This window comes from Nomascus leucogenys, chromosome 21 (genome assembly GCF_006542625.1).
Source record: "Nomascus leucogenys isolate Asia chromosome 21, Asia_NLE_v1, whole genome shotgun sequence".
Lineage (NCBI taxonomy): Eukaryota > Metazoa > Chordata > Mammalia > Primates > Hylobatidae > Nomascus > Nomascus leucogenys.
Genome location: NC_044401.1, coordinates 31,423,689 through 31,445,701, shown reverse-complemented (window position 1 = coordinate 31,445,701; position 22,013 = coordinate 31,423,689).

The window sequence follows — 22,013 nt, the reverse complement described above, 5'->3', positions numbered from 1 at the left end:
AACTAAATATATATTCTTTATTACCAAATTCCAAAACAAATTTTTTTAAAAAGTTACCATGCGCAGCCGGATTTTAAATAGAATTATTGATATTCTTACTTGGACCTTGAAACTTGTATAATTTTAAATTAGGATTCAGAAACTATCACAATTAGGAAATATTAAGGGAATTTATTTCAAATATTTATCTGTGTGTTTGTTTCCTATGGAATATCATCATATTGTCCAGGAAATTTATTTTTAGAAATAACCCCAAATTACATTTACAAATTGAATTTGCCATTACTCTTGCAGGGTAGATGAAAGCAATTGAATGGAAGTTCCGTTTGTAGTGAAGCATAAACTTCAAGAACGAAGAAAGGATCTGTGTGGAGTATCAACTTATTATTTTCATCACTCTGAACCAGAATCATTTTCTTTGCAAATTCAGAAGTTCTTATTACACATAAACAAATATACAGTGATACATACATAAACAAACAATGGTGTCAAATCAATGCCTTTTTTTTAAGGAACTGCTTTCCTGCTTTCCTTTTTTCCCCTCCTCTTTTTTGACTCTGATTTTCTGTCACATTTTTTCTTATCTTCAAAACAGCACCACTCTGCACCTCCACTCCTTTTAGCAACTTGTTAACCACCTAGTATGGACTCTTCTCTATTTTCTTCATGCTTATATAATTTTATATAGATTTTTATTATTATTATTATACTTTAAGTTTTAGGGTACATGTGCACAATGTGCAGGTTTGTTACATATGTATCCATGTGCCATGTTGGTTTGCTGCACCCATTAACTCGTCATTTAGCATTAGGTATATCTCCTAATGCTGTCCCTCCCCACTCCCCCCACCCCACAACAGTCCCCAGAGTGTGATATTCCCCTTCCTGTGTACATATGTTCTCATTGTTCAATTCCCACCTATGAGTGAAAACATGCAAAGACTTGGAACCAACCCAAATGTCCAACAACAATAGACTGGATTAAGAAAATGTGGCACATATACACCATGGAATACTATGCGGCCATAAAAAATGATGAGCTCATGTCCTTTGTAGGGACATGGATGAAACTGGAAACCATCATTCTCAGTAAACTATCGCAAGGACAAAAATATGCAGCCATAAAAAATGATGAGTTCGTGTCCTTTGTAGGGACATGGATGAAACTGGAAAACATCATTCTCAGTAAACTATCGCAAGGACAAAAAACCAAACACCGCATGTTCTCTCTCATAGGTGGGAATTGAACAATGAGAACTCATGGACACAGGAAGGGGAACATCACACTCCGGGGACTGTTGTGGGGTGGGGGGAGGGGGGAGGGACAGCATTAGGAGATACACCTAATGCTAAATGACGAGTCAATGGGTGCAGGAAATCAACATGGCACATGGATACATATGTAACAAACCTGCACATTGTGCACATGTACCCTAAAACCCTAAAGTATAATAAAAAAAAAATTTTTATATAGATTTTTATAAATGTGTGGATACATACACATATGTATTCAGAGAGCTTGGGGCCCATTAGTGACTTTACAAAATTGTAATCATATTAATTCTCTTCTGTACCTTGCTTTTTCATCTGCAAGAACTTCTTAGTTAACTCTTTGAGACTACTTTTATAGATCCTGTTTGTTATTTTTAATGGGTGCATAATATTTGTGCGATACATGGACCCTAGTTTATTTAAGCTGTTCTCGTAGATTATCATTTAATCTGTCCTCAGTTTGATTGGTTTCTTTGATGACACCAACATAACACATATGTATTTGTCCTTGCCCGATGTTTTGCTTTCTCTGACATAGCAACCCAGGATTACAGTGAAATTGAACCCAGAGTTATATAGAAGAGATGCTTATGAATAAAACACAAATAATGGCACTGTCCTCTGGAATGAAAATGCTACACAGCTTATCAGTAATAAGTAATATAAAAATAATTGTGTTCAAAATTGATAAATAACAAATAGTAAAATTTTGAATTTAATTTCAATTTAACTTACTAAGAGACTAGGTAAAATTACTTATTTGCTTTGTGGGTCTAGGAAATTTCCTTTCTCAGTTCTTTATTACCCCAATTCCGCTAAAATGCTTTCGTGCAATTTATTTGTCTTTATTCTTTCAGAATAATCTTCACTGATACTTCATTTTTTGCAAAAAAACCTCAACCTTTGTTTATACAGTTGTTCAACATTCATATGAGGCATAGACTATTATTAGCTCTATACTGAGGTCTTGCTTTCCTTTAATAGGCTCAGCAAAATATATGACTGGTGACATGTGCTGAAGAAGAGTTGGTTTTTACAGTTTCATCATGCTACTGCTCTATTCTGTGCCTCTTTTACTCACTGCCTGTGTTTGATAATGTAAAGGAAGAGAGTCTCTCCTGCCACCTTTTTGCACAAAGAGAACGTTTTTCAGACTGAGTCTGAAGTGAACGCTTCCTTGGTTGAACACAAACATGGACTCATGATTCCTGTGTACTCCCATGACACAAGCTCCTTGGCTGTTTAACTAGTTTATGCTCACGAATTACATTGGCTTCAATTTTATTAACTTTTATAAGGTTTCTATATCTTTCTAATAATTCTGCCTCTGTTGAATCTATTGGATATGAGAAATAAACATTTACTGAATGGGTAAATGTTAAACAGTTGCTTATTCACTCTTTTACATAAGCTTTACCTGAATTCTATACTAAATAGAATAAACCTGTGATGTAGTAAATTAAATGGCAACATTTAAACCTACAATATTTTGGAATTATAAAATAATGTCACAATTAGACACAAATTGAGTTATCTTACATTTGGTAAATACAAGTAAAACCCATTAAGAATGCACTTTAAAGTTCAATTAAATGCTGACAATTTTTTCTTACCTTGTTAGAGAAATGATTTATATATTTTATCTAAGGATGTAGAATATTTAGAATTATTTAGTATTATTCGTAGATTCCAGGCCTTATAAATCTTTAACTAGGGCCTTTCTAGAATTTGAAATTAGAAAGCCCAGTAGTTAAGCAATTTCCTAAAAATACTAAAATTGATCATAGGGGAAATATTACTGATCAGTTTAAATTATTTTATTTTAAGCATTGCTGATTTAACTCACAATTTTATTTTCAGTAGACAGGTCAGTATAGGGTATATAGGCACAATAGTAGGCATTCTATCATTGTTGACTGGAGACTGAATGAATGCATGCTTTGGTTTTGAAGGCTGGGTCACTTTTTGAAGTGATTAGAAAGATTTTTTAAGGGTCGTGAGATACAGCTGCCATCATCTCTATTCACTGTCTAAAGGCAATGCCAGACAAAATGAAATATACACACTGAATTTATTGTTCAACTGTTAAGATCCATTTCTTTCTTAAACATGCAAGTAATCTGCCATTTTTTGTTCTTGTGGGCAGACACAGAGGAGTATCACAGACAAATCAGAGATTGCTTCAAAAGAAGGGGTTTCCTTATGTCTTCGGTTAATTTTTGTGGGACATTTGTGGTGGGCAGTGGAGAAATCCAATCATAATTCTGCTACCTTATTTGAGCCAGTTTCAGTAGTCAGGTGTTTTTTGTTTTGTTTTGTTTTGTTTTTTTGACAGATACATAAACCTTTAAACTAGTACAAATTGGGCCAAAAATATTTCACAAGAATTTTGCAAGCCTAAGTGATACATCTTTTTTTGAACATTTATCATTTGAAAATTTCTTGATAGTTGTATTTGTAAATTCCAACATTCCCCCCAAAGATATAAAATAAACAAGAAATTATTGTTTTGTAAGAATCAGAGGTTTGTATAATCACAAAGAAAAAGTAGACCAAGGATATCACAGACCAGCAAATTTTCTATTTATTTATAGATAATATTGATGAAACTTACGTACTTCTAAAACATAAATATGCAGATCGAGGTTTTCTAAATTGAATTACGTTTCTATGTGCTTAAGATCCTTATTATTAGAGGTTAGCCAGGAATCTTTTTATAGTTCTAATTATTACTTAACATATTTTTGTTAAGAAGTGAGTGCATTTGTGTACTATCATTTAAAAAGACAAAACACACCTATGCATTACGTCTTGCACTCACCGTGGGATACAATTGTGTTATATACTAGGTGTTAAGTATAATCTCACTATAATCAAATTTACTATTTTTTATGTATCTCCACTGATCTTATTATAACAATATTATAATTTGAAATCATGTCAGAAGTCTAAAATTAATGGACGCTCCTAAGTCTAGATCTCATATTATGCAGTATGACAATCAAACTATACCTTGAAGTGACTTATCTGATATTTAATCCGTTCTTAATTTTCTCTTTAGCAATGTTTCTGGGTCTTTTCCTTGTCTTGCGGAGTACGACTCACCTTTCAGAATATCAAGAAAAAGCAACCACATTCCAACACTTCTGAAAAAGGAGATGATTTTTCTTGAAACCACATTAAGGTAAAGAAAGAGCACTATTTGACTTTTAGACATTCTTGGTCAAAGCACTGGTTCAAACTGGCCAGTTATGCCCTTTTTGATCCACCTACATTAACAAGGAATTAGTATAACTTTGCAATAAAGTTGTCTGATATCGTCTATTTTAAAAAATCAAATAAAATTCTAACATAAAAGTTAAGACAGACTAAGATATATAACCCATTTAGGGTTATATATCTTATATGTATACTGCTGAAAACCTATCATAATTATGAGAACAGGTAGAGAATTTCATATTAAAACAGACTCTGAGGGCTTATCGAAGCATTCACTTTTTTCCTACTGCAAAAGACAGGCAACTGAGAGCTCAGATTTCCAGAAACAACATCCTCCATGACACAAAACTTTAGGACATAAACCTAGAATCAACTTAGGTATTCTTTGGAATATTGGAATTGACCCAGGCCAGAGTAGACTGTGGAAGGATGAAAATCCAAACTTGAGTTACAAAAGTAGGTCTAATAGTTACTAAAGAAAATTATTGAAAGAAATCATTAAATGAAAGTTCAGAAAAAAAATAAATGTATGTTATTCTCTTTAGTTGAGTCTAGCAAGACTCATTATGCTATTTTTTAATTAATGAATGGAAACAAGCAAATAAACAAATGAAGCAATACTTAGAATTAGGTGTTTAAGAAACCACAGAAGTAAAGAAATAATTCATGGTATAATTTAGACAAAGCTTCTCTATAAAATAAATAAGGTTTTTCTATCAAAATCTAGAAATCTATCCAAAATTTAAAAAAATAAGGATTACATGTATTTCAAAAGAAAAAGTAGAGATATAATGCTAAATGTAACAAAAGGGGGCTATTGAAGTATGATGAGTTACAGCTGTATTAGTGTCCTTGGTCTGTTCCAAGGAAAGTTACATTCCTAATAATTGATTTCTTTCCTTTAAACTCAAGTTTCTCTACAGTAGAGGCAAGTTGTTTTCAGTTAGGATACAGAAACTCTCAGAAAGTGGTCTTCTCATTTTTCTATAACACAGCATTCACTAGGCATCCTCCTAATCTTCATTTATGTATGTGTATAAGCTTACATACTTGGAGTGGACTATGGTGAGCAGTGGCCAAAGTTCTTCTATCCAATTGTAAATTATTACCGCTCTGCAGTGAGAACACATGGACACGGGAAGGGGAACATCACACTCCGGTGACTGTTGTGGGGTGGGGGGTGGGGGGAGGGGGGAGGGATAGCATTAGGAGATATACGTAATGCTAAATGACGAGTCAATGGGTGCAGCACACCAACATGGCACATGTATACATATGTAACAAACCTGCACGTTGTGCACGTGTACCCTAAAACTTAAAGTATAATAATAAAAAAACCAAATTATTACCGTTCTGGCTTGTAAAACAATTTCTTTTAACTATGATCACTGAAACTCAAAGACTGGTTACACTTGGACGCACTGACAAAAAATTAGCATCTAAACCAGCAAAGGTGGGTCATGGTGAATCTGTAAAGGTGTAACTCCCCAGTGAGCCTGGCCTAGTGCAGCCAACTGGTCTTACCCATCTCATTTCTATCCAGAGGTCTATGGAGCCTGCAAATTTCAAAACCACACTCTCAGATTGGAGAATGGGACTGAACGTTATCACAAGCTCTAAGCATTTATGGAGACTGAATCCTATAGAATTAAAAAGCAAAGGGCTTTGTGAGTGAACTGGAGATCGAAGTGAATGGATGAATTAATAAAAATAAATATCCAAGGAATGTTTCAAAGGACAGATTAATAAAAGCTCTTGGATATCTGTGTGTGGATGTTTGTGCAAAGATTGAAAAGCACGTTATTGAGAACCAACTAACAAAGAAAACTGTCTTAATTGTAACAGAATTCTATCAAATACCTGAATTACCTAGAGTTTACATATTTTCCCCCTTAATTCCCTGATAAAGGCAACTGACAAAGCCCTACTGAATCACCTTGCTATATTTAAATAGATTTTAAAAGCAAAGTGCTTTATTTTATTTTATGAGATTCGGCACCTGCAAATTCCTTTTACTTATATCCCTGCAAATAAGCAAGTTACTCTTTTTTTTTTTCTTTTGAGACAGACTCTCGCTCTGTCGCCCAGGCTGGAGTGCAGTGGCGGGATCTCGGCTCACTGCAAGCTCCGCCTCCCAGGTTCACGCCATTCTCCTGCCTCAGCCTCCCCAGTAGCTGGGACTACAGGCTCCCGCCACTACGTCTGGCTAGTTTTTTTTGTATTTTTAGTAGAGATGGGGTTTCACCATGTTAGAGGATGGTCTCAATCTCCTGACCCTGTGATCCGCCCACCTCGGCCTCCCAAAGTGCTGGGATTACAGGCGTGAGCCACCGCGCCCAGCCGCAAGTTACCCTTTTTAACATGAATGACAAGAAATTATGATATGTCTCCTTACAGTTATTGACATTTTTTATATAAAACAAAACAGGATGTTTTATTTTGGGTTACAAAATCTAATTATGAGTGTGACTTATGAAGTGAGTGTGACATGCATTAGAAAAGTACAGGTACGGTTTCTAAGTTAAAGTTATGTAAAGAGTAATATCTATGTTTCCTGGTACTTAGCTATAAATCAAAATTAATCTAGTAAAGTTGCTACAATTACACGTCAAATAATATACTAATAGTTAAGAGGTGTTCGCATATGATCATTTAGTGCTATTCAACTGTATATTTTGAGCTTTAACAAATTCTTTATATATATATATATACATATATATATATTTATTATAATTTAAGTTCTAGGGTACCAAATTCTAATGCCTAAACCAAAACTGTGTGAGACTGTTTTGAAACAAATATTATTTAACAATGACTTTAAAAGATGATTATCTTTTAATTTTATTTCTTTAGAGTACATACTTCAAAAACATAGCAATATAACATGAAAATGTTTGGCCGTCTTCCAAGCATAAGTTAAGGATAAAGTAAGTATAATTAAATGCTTATTGAATCAACATATGCCTTATATTTGAATATTAACTGAGATTCTCTTTCTTTGTGACTTTGGGAATGTTTTTACTCTCTAGAAGCCACGGTTCTTTCATCTGACAGTATGTAGACTGGATGGAAGGAACAGATAAGTTCACAATGTTAAAGCCCCTTGAAATTATGACATATATCTCTATATATTTAAATGTTTTCATAATGGTGTCCTTAAAATACTTTGTATTTTAAAATAAACTTAAATATAACTATTTACTCACCCTGAAAACATAGATTCAACTACGCTGTAGCCATCTTACTTGTCAACCTGTTGACATTCAATATTGATTTGGAAGATTCAAATAGCTTAGTCAATATCTCCCTCCTCTCTCTTTTATGTACTTCAGTCTAAAACTTCTCTTATTTGAAATAAGTAGTGTATTCTCTGTAAAAGATGTTTCTTGTACATTATTTCTAGATTAGTTAGTAGAATTATACTAAGTCATAATGGACATTTAGCTGTGTCCTGTTTAGAAATGCAATTGACAAGTGTGTAGTTGCTGGCCTTGGAACAAAATAAAGGTAGCAATTAGCCCCTCCAGGATAAAATCTGTGCTGTTCTCTTTATTGTCATAATAGTCTAAATTGTCATTTAATCGGTGAGTATATGGACATAGAAAGAGGAGCTCTGAAATTTTCAGCAAAAAGACACAGCAAAAGGAAACAAATACCAAATTGCGACTTAGAAAATGGAGATTTTTAGTAAATGTTCTTAAAAGAAGTGATAAGTGAGATGAATAAAGAGGAAAGCAGTAAGTTTGGGACAGACCTGGTACTGATTTGACATTGCAAATAAATAATTTGTTTTTCCTCTTATGCTGGTGCAGGTAACTTGAGGCTGGTTGGTGACTGAGATGACCAAGATCTGAAAAAACAACGGGGCATCATAAGGAAAAGACTTTGGCTGGCATTTCTTATCTAACTCATTTGGTTTTACTTGAAGACTCAAACACAATCAAGTGAGTAGAAAATAAAGTAAATTTTGTGGAGCTAAGCAATACAATCAAAACTAGGGCAGGGCATGAAGCTGAGCCCAGATGTGTAAAAGGGTGAGAATTAGGACATTAGCCAAGCTCAGACCTTTGGATGGAGCTGATTCTGTAAGTATAGTCAAGTGGTCCCAGCAATACTAAGGGGAAGAGTGCTAGAGCTGTGATTACCTAAGAAAGTTACATTCAACCTTCATCAAAAGCCCTTTAACTTTGAGTAAGGAATTGGACAGGGTAAGTTCAAAGATCCTTTCACACATATAAAGTACCTAAAAACAATAAATAATTACTTATAACATTTTTCCTCTAAAACACAACTCTATATCTGGAAGTTTGTTAAATTTGATCATTTATGATTAGGTATGTATACTGTCTTTGTACATGTACCAACCCTGTTTGACAAGAGAAAAGACACAGCACTATTATTGGGATTTCATGGATCCAATCTACTCATAAGAGATGACTGTCTGTATGGCAGAAATGGTGCCCAAAAAATGAGGTTTCATCATGTCTAGTAAATGTGAGACGATGGACAAAATGAGATGATCTTTCATCTCTGAAATTATGCTACTTCTTAAGCCACATAAAATGGGTTTTTAAATTCTAAAATGTGGGGATCTCACACAATATGACATTGTTTATTCCCATCTACCTTTCTTACTCTTCCTGAAGTGCTAACACTATGCCATGGAAGAAGATAATTGTGTATCTTTTAGTATCTCCTAATATCCTGTATAAGCTTTTTTCCCAAGAGAACAGTGACAAAGTACAGTTACAAAAAAACTGTGTGACTTAAAACAAAACAAATGTATTGCCTCATTATAGGAGGATTTAGAGGCTAGAAATCTAAAATCCAGATGTTGGAGGGGCCATGCTCTTTCTGATGGTTCTAGGAGGAAGATAAGTCAACCCATAAAAGTCTTCAATGTAGTTTTGGCAACTTAAATTGTATACTGTTTTTCCATGCTCATGTCTCTCTTTGTAAGAGTTTTCCTGCAAGATTCCAGTATGTTAAAATAACTGTGTTTGAGTTTAGTAAATCGCTGTTCCAAGCATTACATTTTTGAAGGCAATGGCTGAACAAATCTCTTTTTCATTTTGTTTGTGAAGGCGCAGAACATAGCCCTTGCTCCATTGTTCAGTGTGCAGTGCCACCAACACATAAGTTGGTTGAAATAATATATAAGTTACTATCGTTAATGGAAAAAAAAAGTACTGTAAAATATCTTAAAGAGGTTTACTTTGAGCCAATATGAGTGACCACAGCCTGAGGAAAACCCAAACCCAAGAATCCTTGCATAAATGGTCCTGAGGTGGACAGATTACAGTTTAGCTTTATATGTTTCTGGAAGGCAGGAGTTACATGAAAAGACATAAATCAAACATGGAAGGCATAAATTTGTTTGAATCAAAAAGTTGGGATATCTTGAAGCAGCGACTTAGACGTTATAGGTGGATTTAGAAGTTCTTTAATTTGCAGTTGGTTAAAAAAGTAAGGCTCTATCTAAAACTTGGAGTCAGTAGAAATGTTTAAGTTAAGGATGGTATATCAGAGTCAGACACAGTTTACTGGGCCGAATGACTAGTTTATCAAAATTTATGGCCTTGAGGCATTACTTAACCCTTGCCTTGAATGGCTTTAGGTTTTATTTATAATTTGTTATCTTATTGCCACCAATATGGTTTGATTGTGTTCCCACCCAACATCTTGAATTGTAGTTCCCATAATTTTCATATGTGATGGGAGGGACACAGTGGGAGGTAATTTAATTCTGGAGGCAGTTTCCCCGAGGCTATTCTTGTGATCGTGAGTAAATTCTCACAAAATCTGATGGTTTTATAAAGGACTTTCCCTTTCGCCCAGCTCTCATTCTTCTCCTTCCTACCACCATGTGAAGGAGAATGTGTTTGCTTCCCCTTCTGCCATGATTGTAAGTTTCCAGAGGCCTTCCCAGCCCTGAGGAACTGTAAGTCAATTGAACCTTTTCCTTTATAATTTACCTAGTCTCGGGCAGTTCTTTATAGCAGTGTGAGAATGGACTAATACAGTAAACTTGTACCGGTGAAGTGCTGCTATAAAGATACTGAAAATGTGGAAGTGATTTTGGAACTGGGTAACAGGCAGAGGTTGGAATAGTCTGGAGGGCTCAGTAGAATACAAGAAGATACGGGAAAGTATGGAACTTGCTAGAGACTTGTTGAATGGCTTTGACCAAAATGCTGATAATGATATGGACAATGAAGTCCAAGCTTAGGTGGTCTCAGAAGGAGATGAGGAACTTGTTGGAAACTGGAGAAAACGTGACTTGCTATGTTTTAGCAAAGAGACTGGCAGCATTTTGCCTCTTCCTTAGAGATCTATGGAACTTTGAATTTGAGAGGAATTATTTAGAGTATCCAGTGGAAGAACTTTCTAAGTGGCAAAGCATTCAAGAGAAACCACAGCATAAAGGTTTGGAAAATTTTCAGCCTGACAATGTGCTAGAAAAGAAAAACCCATTTTCTGGGGTGAAATTCAAGCCAGCTGCAAGAAATTTGAATTAGTAATGAGAAGCCAAATGTTAATCACCAAGACAATGGCAAAAAAGTCTTCACGGCATGTCAGAGACCTTCACAGAAGTTCCTCCCATCACAGGTCTGAAGGCGTAAGAAGGAAAAATGGTTTCCTGGGCCCAGCACAGGATTCCCCTGTTCTGTGCAGCCTCAGGACATAGTGCCCTGCATCCCCGATGCTTCAGCTCCAGCTGTGGCTAAAAGGTGCCAAGGTACAGCTCAGGCCATTACTTCATAGGATGCAGTCCCCAAGCACTGGTGTCTTCCATGTGGTGTTGAGCCTATGCATGCACAGAAGTCAAGAATTGAGGTTTGGAAACCCCTGCCTAGATTTCAGAAGATACATGCAAATGCCTGGATGTCCAGGCAGAAGTGTGCTAGAGGGGTGTAGCCCTCCTGGAGAATCTCTGCTAGTGCAGTGCAGAAGGGAAATGTGGGGTTGAGGTCCCCACACAGAGTCTCCTCTAGAGCACTGCTTCATGGAGCTGTGAGAAGAGGGCTACTGTCCTCCAGATCCCAGAATGGTAGATCCAGTGACAGCTTACAGTGTGCACCTGGAGAAGCCACAGGCACTCAACACCAGCCTGTGGAAGCAGCTGGGAGGGGGACTGTACCCTGCAAAGCCAGAGGTGCAGAGTTGCCCAAGGCCATGGGAGCCCACCTCTTGCATCAGCATGACCTGGATTTGAGACATGGAGTCAAAGGAGATCATTTTGGACCTTTAAGATTTAATGACTGCCCTATTGGATTTCAGACTTGTATGGGGTCTGTAGCCCCTTTGTTTTAACCAATTTCTCCTATTTGGAATGGGTGTATTTATCCAATGCCTGTACCTCCATTTTATCTAGGAAGTTACTGGCTTGCTTTTGATTTTACAGGCTCATAGGCAGAAGGGACTTGCCTTGTCTCAGATGAGACTTTTGACTTGGAATTTGGGTTAATGCTAAGCCAAGACTTTGGAGGATTGTTGGAAAGGCATGATTGTGTTTTGAAATGTGAGGACATGAGATTTGGGAGGAGCCAGGGTAGAATGATGTAGTTTGGCTTTGTCTCCACCCATATGTCATCTTGAATCCCCACGTGTGGTGAGAATGGCCTGGTGGGAGGTAATTGAATCATGTGGGTGATTTTTCCCCATGCTATTCTTGTGATAGTGACTAATTTCTCACAAGATCTGATTGTTTTATAAGGGGCTTTCCCCTTCACTTGGTTCACATTCTTCTCCCTCCTGCTGCAATGTGAAGAAGGACATGTTTGCTTCCCCTTCTACCATGATTGTAAGTTTCCTGAGGCCTCCACAGCATTGTAGAACTCTGAGTCAATTAAACCTCTTTCCTTTATAATTTACCCAGTCTTGGGCAGTTCTTCATAGTGGCATGAGAACAGAATAATGCAGCCACAGAGAGTCGATTTTGTCCATCTTATATTCTCTATTTTAACTTTAATGCTGGTCAGTTGTGTATATACTCCAAAAGAGAGGGGGTATAATGAGGCTAATCTGAATGCCCTTCAGGATATGGCCAGGAATTCAGTTTTTAAGTTTCACTCTGGTCTCCTTGGCTAAGAGGGAGCTGATTCAATTAGTAGGGGTCTGAACCTACCATAAGTTTACACCACTTATGGTAAAATAAAAAAGGAGACCGATTGGGAAAGAGGCTTTGCAGGGAGTTACCCTGCTGGTCTGATCTTCTTACTATGCTGCTGTTCAGACAGATTTTCTCTTTCCTTCCTGTCAATTTGCCAACTTTGCTCAAAAAGGAAGTTTGATCTGACTTTTAATGTTACTATGAAAAGAACTTTGTTTTATATTACAGAAAAAATTGCTCTAATATTAAAAGATTAATCCCTTTTGCCTCTAAACATATGATTAACCATAAATTATCACACTAGACCTGATCACGTCTTTCAAAAGCCTATTAAAAAACAAATTAACCTTTTCTCTCTAGGCTGAACTCCCTTGTTAATATGAAAATCAGGAGTAATTCAGGGCTCTTAGCTTTTGTTATCCCAGCCATATTCCTTTGTGTTTTTCAAGTTGAGTTGTGACTGGAGAGTGAGTCATATCAGCTTAATTAATTTAGTTAAGAACCAATTAAAAGCAGTGTTTTGTGCATGAGAAATCTTGCCTGTAATGTTTTGAATTTCGACAGGAGTTTCCTCATTATTCCACCTTCTATATATATGGCTTGTGCCTTAGTGGAAGAAAGGAAAAGATACTTCCTTATTGAGTAAGATGTTTCTTAATTTGTCATTGTAAGTGAATTCATATGAGTTTTCAGTTTTAAAGAAGGCACAATTTACATCTACTCTCATAAGTATATACCATAAAACAAAAATATTACCAAGGTTTCTTGTTATAGCAGTTTGCCTAGGTTTATGAATAACTAACCCATACATTGTCTTTCTCCAGTAGACCAAATGATATAAACCAGCACTGCAGAAAGAAGATTAAATGGAGGTCCATTCTTTCTCTATCTTTCCCACCCCATTAATTTCGAATGAAACAATATGACATAGTGTAATTTAAAAGCAGTGAGATCTAAAAGTAGTGGGGTCTTCAGATGCTTGCCTTCTGGAAGCAGATGTTATTTAGACAACTCACTGGCACATAAGTCTCATTATCAAGTTCTGTAGGTCCCTGTATGTTACATGTACTTGTGTATGGGTAAATCTAGCAAATGGATAGTATATACTAGGAAAGAGTGACAGAAGTATCAGAATTGGCTTATCTAAGGCAGATGTCAGCAAATGTTTTCTGTAAAGGGACAGATAGTAAGTAGTTTAGGCTTTGAGGACCAGAAGTTCCTGTTTCTGGTCTCTGTTACAACCAATTAACTCTGCAGTAGTAACATGACAATAGCTATTGACAATACATAAACTAATGGACAAGGTTGTGCTGCAATAAAACATTATTTACATAACAGAACAAATACTGAATTTGGCCTAGAGGCTCGCCAACCCCTGATGTAGTATATGGTGATGGCACTGACACTTATTGGGTAGGCAAGACATTTACCAATCTGGGGCTCAGTTTGCTCATCCTAAAATGAGGAGGTTAGATTAAGAAAGGCAGAAGTATGTTTTAGTTCACATAGAGAGTTGGTTTCTAAAAAATATCCCCAGGCATAGCTATAGGATCAGGCAGGTGATTCTTCAGTATCCTTTTTAAAAATCTTAATTAGAGATAATACAAGAACTTCTTTCTTTGTATATGGTTGTTTCCTAAAGATAGAGAACTGAGAGCTATTATGACTGTTAGTCTGTTTTGCATTGCTATAAAAAAAAAACCTGAACCTGTGTCATTTATTTAAAAAAAAAGGTTTATTTGGCTCACAGTTCTGCAGGCTGTGCAATAAGCATAATACCAGCATCTGCTTATGGTAAAGGACTCAGGAAGCTTTCACTCATGGTGAAATGTGAAGGGCAGGCATGTCATATGGCAAGAGAGGCAGCAAGGGAGAGAGGAGAAGGTACCAGGATCCTTTAAACAACGAGCTCTCATGTGACCTAACAGAATGAGAACTCAGTCATTACCATAGGGAGGGCACCAAGCCATCCATGAGGGATTCTAACCCATGTCTGAAGCACCTCCCACCAGGCCCCACCTGAACATTGGGGATGACATTTCAACATGAGATTTGGAGAGGACACACATCCAAATCATACCTTTCCACCTCTGAGCCTCCAAATCTCGTGTCCTAACATTGCAAAATATAATTATCTCTTCTCAATAATTCTCCAAAGTCTTTTTTTTCTTTTTCTTTGAGATGGAGTATCGCTCTGTCGCCTAGGCTGGAGTGCAGTGGCATAATCTTAGGCTTACTGCAACCTCCACCTCCTGAGTTCAAGTGATTCTCCTGCCTCAGCCTCCTAAGTAGCTGGGATTACAGGCATGCACCACCACGCCTGGCTAATTTTTGTATTTTCAGTCAAGATGAGGTTTCACCATGTTGGTCAGGCTCGTCTCAAACTCCGGACCTCATGATCCTCCCTCCTTGGCCTCCCAAAGTGCTGGGATTACAGGCATGAGCCACTATGCCTGGCCCCAAAGTCTTAACTTCTTACAGCATTAACTAAAAAGCAAAAGTCTCATTTGTCTCATTTGAGACTCAAGGTATGTTTCTTCCACCTATGAACCTATAAGATTAAAAAAAAAATTATTTACTTCCAAGATACAGTAGCGGTACCAGTATTGGGTAAAAATTCCCATTCCAAAAGACAGAAATCAGCCAAAAGAAAGCGGCAATAGGCCACATGCAAATCCAAAACCCAGCAGGACATGCATTAAACCTTAAAGCTCCAAAATAATCCTTGACTCCATGTCTCATATCCTTGGCATTTTGGTGTAAGAGGTGGGCTCCCAAGACTTTGGGAAGCTCTGATCCTGTGGCTTTACAGGGTATATTCCCCATGGCTGCTTGCAAAGGTTGGAGCTGAGTGCCTTTAGCTTTTCCAGGCTCAGGATACAAGCTGCCATTTGCTCCACTGTCCTGGAGCCTGGAGGGCAGTGGCCACCTTCCCACAGCTCCACTAGGGAGTGCCCTGGAGGGGACTCCGTGTGGGGCCTTCAACTTTACATCTTCCCTCAGCACTGCCTTAGTAGAAGCTCTATGATAGGGCTTCCTCCCTGCAGCAGGCTTTTGCCTGGGCACCCAGGTTTTCCCATACATCCCCTGAAATCCAGCTAGAAGCTGCCAAGACTCCTTCACTCATGCATTCTGCACACCTGTAGGGTTAACACCACGTGGAAGCAGCCAAGGGTTATGGTGACCTCAAGAATGGAAGCCTGTGACCTTAAGAATGGAAGCCTGCGCTATGTCTGTGGCCCTTTGAGCTGAGGCTGGGGTTGGAGTGGTCTTGATGCAGGGAACAGTGTCCTGAAGCTGTGTATAGCAACAGGGCATTGGTCTTGGCCCCCATAATGATCTTTTCCTTCTCAGCCTCTGAGCCTGTAATAGAAGGGGCTGCCTCAAACATCCCTGAAATGTCTTCAAAGTCTTCTCTATTGCCTTGGCTATTAGTACTTGGCTCATTTTTAGTCATGCTAACCAGCATAAGAAGTGGTTGCTCTGCAGCCCTCTTGTATTCCTTTCCTGAAAATGCTTTTTTCTTTTCTATCACATGGCCAGGCTGCAAATTTTACAAACTTGTACACTCTGCTTCCCTTTTAAATATCAGTTCCAATGTTAAGTCATTTCTTTGCGTCGACATCTGATTATAAGTTGTTAGAAACAGCCACACTACTTCTTGAATGCTTTGCTACTTAGAATTTTTTCTCTGCCAGGTACCCCAAGTCATCACTCTTTTTTTTTTCTTTTTCTTTTCTTTTGAGACAGTCTCTCACTGTTGCCCAGGCTGGAGTGCAGTGGCACGATCTCGGCTCACTGCAAGCTCTGCCTTCCGGGTTCACGCTATTCTCCTGCCTCAGCCTCCTGAGTAGTTGGGACTACAGGCGCTCACCACCACGCCTGGCTAATTTTTTGTATTTTTCGTAGAGACGAGGTTTCACTGTATTAGCCGGGATGGCCTTGATCTCCTGACCTTGTGATCCACCTGCCTCAGCAGTCTTCCATACATCCTTAGGTCATGGACACAATGCAGTGAAGTTCTTTGCTAAAGTTTAAGAAGGGTGACCTTTGCATCAGTTTCCAATAAATTCCTCATTTCCATCTGCAACCTTGTTAGCCTGGCCTTCACTGTTCATATTTCTATCAGCATTTTGGTCAAAAGCATTTAACCAGTCTCTAAGAAGTTCCAGACATTCCCTCACCTTCCTGTCTTCTTCTGACTCCTCCAAACTCCATCTAACCTCTACTCATTACCCAGTTCTGAAGGTGGTTCTGCATTTTCAATTCAATTATAGCAGTGTCCCACAATTCAGTACCAATTTTCTGTTTTGTGTTGCTGTAAAAAATATACCTGAGGCTGAGTAACTTATAAACAAAAGAGTTGTATGTGGCTCGTGGTTCTTCAGGCTGTACAAGAGGTGTAGTGCCAGCATCTGCTTCTTTCGAGGGCCTCAGGAAGCTCCCACTCATGACAAAAGGTGAAGGGAGAGCAGGTATATCAATCACATGGTGAGAAAGGGAGCAAAAGAGAGGGGAGGAAGTACCAGGCTCCATTAAACAACGGAGTGAACTATCAGAATGAGAAACTGTCATTACCATGGATTGGACACTAAGCCATTCATGTGGGATCTGCCCCTGTGACCCAAACAAGTCCCACCAGACCTCACCTCCACCATTGAGGATCACATTTCAACATGAGATTTGGAGGGGACATACATCCGAACCATATCAATGACATTAATTATATAGTCTCTGGAAACTACTCTGTTAAAGGAAGAAGTTAAATATAACACTAGAAAATTTTTGAAGAACCATATACTTTTGAGTTAGAAATGGACTTTTTAAACTTACAGAAGAGAATTTGAATATTAGAGGCACAAATGCTGGTAGAAAACCACAAGACTAGAAGACATAAATGCTGGTAGAAAAAACTGGATTCCATGAAACCTTTTTTTTTTTTTTTTTTTTTGAGAGTATAAAACTTCACTGGAAAAATTGTCTTTGCTGGAATACCTCATTACCCAGCGATGTAGAATAAATGGGGCATTGCTCACTATTGCTTTGCCTCCATAGCCTCTGTAACTAAATGTGGCCTAAGGCAGTTCTGCAAACAGGAGGATTCCTGAATATTTAATTGTTGCTTGAATAATTTTTCATTATCATTACTCAGGGATCAGAGTTTCTTCTTATACTTGATATTACTTTAGTAAATGTATACACTGAGAGTAATTCTACTGCAGTTTGACTTGAAACTGTAAGTATACAAGTAATCAGTTCTCAAAAAATAAACTGGATTTAAGTTTTTAAATGCTTCTATTTCATTCATTTTACTGTCTCTTTTTACCTTTACTTTGAACACTATCCTTAATGAAGTTCCCTCTCATATCTCTGAATAACTATGATTCTATATACTATATCTGCAGGTCTCCACATGAGATGGAACTATTTTCAATTAGATTATTTAAATATTGGTTCTACTGGAGTCCATGCATAGAAATTTTTTACCCTAGGCTTTTAGTTTTCCTTAAACATAAGACTTGTTATTAAAATGCTTTCAAGGAACATGAGAGTTAGTTATATAATTTGATTTATTGAATTCTCCTTGTGAAAGTTGCATATGTAAAAACAAGTCAAAATTTGGTTATTACAGACTTTTCCAGATGAATAAACGTTGCCTGATGTTTTTGTGTCACACCATAAAGAGATACAGAGAATAACTTAATTACATGAATACTCAGTGGCATGCATTTTGGATAAGTTTTTGTGTGACTAAATTGCATTAGCCACAAAGTCTAGTTCACCTTCCCCATTCCCTATTATAAAATTTAATGTTATTGCCACTTTGTCAGATAACTGTCTTAGCCAAATGCAAATTGCTACTCTACCAAAAAAATTTCCTCATTGTAACTATTAGTTATCTTGCTGAAGTCTTCTGTCTGTGAGCACTTTAACTGATAATGCTTGAAGAATTGAGACAGATTAAAAATATCTATTCAATCTTGTTTTAAAATGTATACCACTATTCAATGGCTAGACTACCTCATATGTAAAACTCCAATTTTTAATAAAGTCCAGAAGTATTACAAAATATGGAAGAAGTTCAAATATTGGGTGAAGATTTTTATCTCTGTAAAGAATATAAAGTTATTTGAATGCTCATTTAGGTCTTTGTTTCAGATGGTCTAAATTTTTTCAAACTGTTTAGTCTAATTTTGTAAGAATTTATGACAGTTCCTTGAAGACAAAAATTCTATGAGATAGTATACTATAAGACAAAATATTTATATATACATACAACATCAAAATTCAATCTGGCTGACAAGCGGAAGATAGAATAGTGAAATAATCGAGGCAAAGGGAGAAAATTCTCATTGATATTTGATGAGGAATGTCCATGGTATTGTCTATTAAAGCAAATATATTTTAATTTACAAGTATATTGTACATTGTGCATTCTTTCTCCCATTCGTAAAGGGTATTTATGTTTGCCTGATTTGAATATTTAAAAGTAGATCATATAATAATTAGTGTCTTATATTTTAATATATCTGTAAATCAACCACTTTCATAGCTTCAGAAATTTTAATAATATAGTATTTGAAAGAGGAATGACAATAAAATGAAGAAAAAGAGTGATTTAAAATTTTTATCTCCTAGATTTCTCCAACTGTATAGTGCTATTGTGTGGGTGTCTCTGTATGTCTATATGTTAATATTTTTTGAAGTTTTAAGCTGGCAATCTGTAAGTACGATTGGATGAACCCAAAACTCTAATAGCCATAAATGGAGAGCGCCAAAAGCAAAGTGAGATTTCCATGCTTGATGTAGAAGAAAAAACTAAGAACACTGAGAAAAATATTATCTGTTAGGAAAGAAATTATTTCCATTGGAGTGTATCCTTTAAAAATGTATGTTTATACTCTCTATTAAAATTGTTCATCACCAATGCTCTTTGGGATTGTATCACCCAGAAAAAGCAATGCTTAAGGCAAAAGGTTGAAGATTTTCTTAGCAAGAAAAAAGCACTATGAGGTTTTCAAAGAAAATATAGAGTGGTTCTCTAATAAGCACATTAATAACTTGCAAATGTGTTGTCACATTTAGGGCAACAATTTATAGTACATTTCTCCCTAAGTATAAGAATATCTGCATTAATTTAAGGAAAACATAAAGAAGAAATAGACTAAGCAAACTTGCTTGTTGAAACAGTTTTAAATTTAAGACTTAGTTGACTCAATTCTTATACTAAATATGTGTTGACAGCTTTTCATAAACTATTCAGTCATATTAGTTCACACATATACTCATTTGAATTCAGCTTATTGAGTTATTTTAGGTCTCTTTTTGTTCCTTTTTGTTGTTATAAACAGGTAGTTGGTTCATCACTCAATTCCATTTTAAATTTACATAATAAAAACTTGCTTATAAGCAATTCAGAATATTTTACATGTTAACATATATTACCATGTCACAGAGTAAACAATTCAATTTTAGTCATTATCGTCATCATCATCATCGACACTGCTAGTAGGATTACTGCTGTAATGATTATTCCTGCCATTTTTTGAAGGCATTTTAAATACTGTGTGTGAGATATACATTAGGAAAACTGGTTTCAAGTGTCACAAACAGAATTCACACAAGATTTAGCAGAAGTAATGCATACTGAAAGGATATCAGTATTGAGTGAAATATACTTGATTGTGAAGAGCTGAATCAAGTCTTAACTCTTCCACTTGCTTTCCGTATGACCTCAGACAAGTTACGTGACCTCTCTGTGCTCCTCTGCAGAGTTGAAATATTTATATCTCCTACTTCATAAGGTTATTGTGACAAGTAAATAATTTTTAAAAAATCTGGAACAAACCCTACTGTTCAGTGACATCTGATTGCTTATAATACGTTACTGTTGATATTGTGGTTGTCCTTATTAAGGCATTTCTAAATCAAAGGGAAAGTATGCAGGTGGTCCTCAAAAAGAAATGGAGGCTCAGGGATGATATGAAAAATACAGGAAGTCCTCTCTTTCTGTCTCCCACTCTGTATCACTCTGCACATTTATATTAATCTAGTAGATATTGTTATTTCCATTTTAAAACTGGAAAATCTAAAGCTTAGAGAGGCAAAATACTTTTCCAAGTTCACACGTAAGTGCCATAGATATGATTTTAAGTCTAGTTGATATAACTCCAAGTCCATTATACTAAATACTGTAGTAGACATTGATTAAGATTATGGAAACCATTTTTAAGTACTGTCAAGTGATGATTTATGTAGTTTTTTAATTGGTTAATTTTTAATAAATCTATAAGCACTTACAGGTTCTATGATCAGATCTCCATAAGCAGAATATTCAATTTATTTGTTTTTTCAGGAAGGGAGATGGATTTGCATCAATGCAAATCATTATCTAAAATATACGTCATTACCTAAAATAATGAAGTATATGAGGCTTTTAAAACTGAACACACATTGTCCACTATATTAAAACCGTGTGATCTACCCTATTAATCTAAAGAGGCTAGGATACAGGAAACTGATAAACTAGTTAATGAAGGCATTACCATCAGAGAAATAACTGCAACAAAATGATTCCTGGCACCATTGACAATGGGCAAAAGGGAATGGAAATATTAAAAACTATGAAGTGACCTGTCAGAGTTTTTAATGAAAATAAAGAAAAATATAATTTTAGAACTTCTCTGGAGTGGCTCTAGGACAAATTTTTTTAAATTTAGTCTTAGGAAAATACTGAAAAGGGTTTAAGTCTAGTAGACTCTTTATACTCTAGAAGAAGACATATGAATATATTAGCCAGGATACTCCTCGAAGAACAAAATACATATAAATAGATTTATTATGAGCTATTGGCTCATGCAATTATAGAAGCTGAAAAGTCCTACAATCCACTGTCTGCAAGCTAGAAACCCTGGAAAGCTGGGGTTCTAGATGTAAAGCCTAACAGCTGGAGGGATGATGGTATAGATTCCAGAGCCAGAAGGCCTGAGAACCAGGAATGCCAGGGTAAGAGATCTATGTTCCAGCTCAAACAGGAAAGAACTCAACCTTTCTCTACCTTTTTGTTCTGTTCAGGACTTTGATGAATTGAATGATGCCTGTCACCAGTGGGGAGAGCCATCTGCTTTACTCAGCACCAATTCAAATGCTAATCTCTTCCAGAAACACCTTCACAGACACACTCAAAAATAATGTTTAACCAGATATCTAAGTGTAACTTGGCTCAATCAAGTCACCACATAAAATTAACCATTACAATGGATTTCTCAATAATTATGTCTAAATCATTGGAAAAACTTGAAATCAGCTCATTTATTAGATGGCAGCTTCTTGGTGACACAAGGAATGATTCTTACTGATATGATTTGAGGATTGTGGGGCAAAGACCTTCTTATGCTTGCTTTTTCCC